We start from the raw sequence: 4079 nt of genomic DNA on the forward strand, positions 1-4079 counted from the left end.
TCAGCCTTTGCCCACTGATTCTAACCAGAGAAATGATATGCCATCTACTTTCACTGTTGCTGTTTCTGACAAGACCATAAGTACAGATTTAAATATTCCTCAGCCTTCTAAAGAAGTCAAGATGAATGTCAAAAGAACTGAACCAATCTCTCCAGAAGGCATTTGGCCTCATCCCAAAGCCCCTCTTCTAAGAAGAAAATAAACCAAGAAATCAAAATCAGTGATTCTGACAGACGCACCCGTGTAAAATATTCTTGAAGATGAAACTAGATCAACAGAAGAAAAGAAAATTAAGAAATCTAATACGATGGTAAGAAAGAAGTCTGATCAGAATAAGAGACCAAAGAGAAAGCTCTTTAAGTTGGAAGAATCAAAAGAGTCTGAAGGATCTCTTCTTTATGATGAGTCTTCTTCAGCAGTGAGTCTGTCTTCAGATGAAGACAGTATGGTGTATTCTTCAGGAAAGTTTTTGATTGTGAAAGTTTGTGGTAAAGACTCTACTACTTTCAGACATTATGTTGCTAAGGTTCTTAAAGTCCTAAAAGATGGAGCTGAAGTGTCATTTTACAAATGCTTGACTGGAACAATGAAATTTATGACAACAGATGAAAGAAGTTTTGTACCAGAGACTGATGTTGTACTGAAATTACCTAATCCATTTAAATTAAAATCTGCTTGATATGCAAATATGTGTTCTTTCAATTGTGATTTGTGTAACTTCACATTTTATTAGCTGTTTATCAGTCTTTTGTTGACTGTTTTGCATATATAACTAATTGTTTGCATTTCTTTATCCTGTATTACATAGTACGAAGTACCGAGTATTGTAATATATACTGTGTTTTTTCAGTGAATACCAATAAAAGTCAGTGGTCCAGTTAACCACATTGAATGGCTTAGTTAACCTCCTCCAGGGGGTTAAGTGGAACTTGCAACTGTGTTACATTTTGGTCTCTGCTTTTCAAAATATTTTGGTTAAGCTCTTAATATTTTTTAAAAACATTCAGTAAATATCAACAAAAATAATGCTGTACTAAATGTTTATTTATTGTGTAAAATATAGATACAAAAAATTAAAATGTAAAAGTGGTCGAATTAACCTTACTTTACCCTACATATAAAAATGAACTTTATAAATTTGGTAGAGGGCAAGTAATTTAGTACACTGAAGTCATATAATTCAGACTACTGCATCATTGCTTCAATTAATCTTTCGTTATTATTTATAAAATTATAATTTTCACAAAAAAATAACCAAACAAAACAATTTATAACAAATAACAAACAATCAACAACTGAGATCAACAACGAAAATCACAATGAAACGAAGTGTCGAGATGTGTACAAGGCCATGTATTGGATGGAAATGAGCTTTGGGCTCATGTGATCAGCAACGAATGGATAATGTCAGCCATCAACATTTTCTTCGCGAGAAACCTGGATGGTGCTGTGATGTAACGTGATGGGATAGGACAGCCAGTGTGAATGCCACCATTTGAAATGCATTTCAGAATGCTTTGATGGGACATGGTGTGATGTGACATGAAATAATGGACATTGTGAATCAGTCTTATGTGCTCTACAGTATATAGCATGTAAGTTGAATCATCTTCAGTCAGAAAAAATCTCAGACACTACGCTCAAACTCAAAATACTCAAAAAAATACTATCTGTTTAGCGAGATGAATTGTAACATTATTTTCCGGCATGGGATTTGACACCCAATTGCAAGACAACTGCAAGTTCCATAAGAGGAGTGGAACCATTGAAAAGTACTAATCAAGTATTATTGAGTGATTAGTGAAAGGTTATTTGTAGTTGCACGGCACCTTACTTAATTTTTGAAATGATCAGAATTAATGCAATGCTGACAGAACATTCAGATTCTTGTATACTAACATCTTCAACGCTCTCAAACACTTGCACAGTGGATTTGAGAATGGAAGTAACAAGGTTTCTGCTAGAGGTAAAATTTCAAATTGAGTGTAGCTCTTAATAAGGAAAATCAACAATGTTACAGTGTCTTTTAGTGCCTTTGCATGGTGCACAGCTCCAAAATTCAGTATAGAATACCTTTAATATTTCGAGGTATTTAAATGCTGTGCAGTGCAAAAATGAAAATATATTAGCTTTCAAATCGGTCTTCAGGTCATTGTAAATAACATCCAGCACATCAAAGAAGAACACTGATATTATAATTTTGGTGGCATGGTACAAATATTGGAGAGATAACAGGTAATTAGCAGATGTCAAATATCAAAATGTCACTTGCAATTTCACTTGATCAAGTACTGTGTGTCTAATATGAGAACCGGATCAGATTTTTTAATAGAGCTCAATATGCAAATCAACAGTTACTCAAAATTTACATTTGATATCCGAAAGTGGTTCAACAATGGATTTCGTTTATGAATGCTATTCTGATCATAAGTGTGTTTGATGCCCCTGTGTTATTTCTGCGCAAAACCCACTTGTAAATCCAACAATTATGGTTTGTCTTCTTCTTATTGGACTCTTGGTACAATTATAATGTGATAATCGTAATGATAAACACCAGTGTGTATTCGAATACCATAATCTAAGTTAAGACCAAAGTGTAAACTATGCAATTAGCATTTTGACAGGAAAATGTGGAAATATGGTGGAACTGCCATATTGGCAGTTGTGACTTAACTGTGGTTTCATATTAGTTACATCTAGCTTAAGAAGAAAGAACACTTTTCTACATGCAAGCATAATAATAAAAAAGAAAAAGAGTGCTACTTTAAAAATTAAATTCAAGGAGCACAACTTATTCTCATCAAGCCCTGCCCTTACTACGAAAAGACATACCATAAAGAAGAAGAATCCAATAAGTATTAAAACCAAAACACAAAAACAGCATTTTTCACATTAGAAAACATCAAAGAAAATCCAATCATTCAAGAAAACAAGAAAGAAGTTACCACTAAAGAGAAGAAGAAAGAAGTCATCACTAACGAGAATAAGAAATAAGCCATCAGTTAAAAAAGAAGACACTCCTATTTTTTACATACAACTGTGACAAAGAAAAGACTTCATTAGAAGTTGATGAAAAAGTAGTAAATTCTTAGGTAAAAAGGTTCTTCATTTAAATAAGTTAGGATCCAAAATCCTTATTAAGATGTTTGCTGATATATGTGAAATTATAAATAATAGGAGAAACTTATATGGAACAGTGGGAATGATAAACAGCATTTGATAATAAAATGGCAAGACCAAAATGCTACATAAGAAAGAGTATTCTTGAAACAGTAAATTAAAAAGAATGCTCTAACTAATGCATTGTTAATAATAGCTGCTGACTTCAATGTGAATGCAATGATGCATAATAACTCACAGACATAATAAAAAGCTTTGGCTTCAACGTAAACATCATGCAAGCCACTAGAGTACATCCAAAGTCAGCGACCTGTGTTGATAATATTTTAACAAATTATATGTTTGAAGATAACTAGAAGTTCCACTTGAATTTAGGAATCTCTGACCAATCTGCATTATTCATTGAACTACTAGAAATAATCTTTACATATGCTTGTGTGCATAAAATAAAAAAAATGAGAACTATCATTTACAAGTTTCTAGAAACAATCAGGATAGATATGGTGATAAGTGTGAAAGTAATACATCATATTACCACAGTGACAACTAATAATAAAATAGAGAAACTGCCAATGTGTTGAGGCATGGTACAAGACAAGAACCAGTAAACTTACATCACGTGCTGCAATCCTGAGTGCCACAAGACTGGGGAGGGCAATGACCAATTACCATGAGCAAATGCAGAGCATTGAGTGAGACACACGAAGGAGTAAATTAAGCACTTGCTTGTGGTGGTTGGCCTATACCCTACCCAGTCTCGTGGCACTTAGGATTGCAGCACATGATGTAAGTGTTGTGGTTCTTCTGTTGTACCATGCCTCTATGCCTAGGCAGTTTCTCTGTTGTCTTATTAGTTGTCACCATTGTAATATGACGTATTCCTTTCACACTTTTCACTGTTTCTAGCCTGACTGCTATTAGAATTATGTAAATGATAGTTCTCATTTGTCTTAGTGTAC

The sequence above is a fragment of the Schistocerca piceifrons genome, chromosome X (genome assembly GCF_021461385.2).
Source record: "Schistocerca piceifrons isolate TAMUIC-IGC-003096 chromosome X, iqSchPice1.1, whole genome shotgun sequence".
NCBI classification, from domain to species: Eukaryota; Metazoa; Arthropoda; class Insecta; order Orthoptera; family Acrididae; genus Schistocerca; species Schistocerca piceifrons.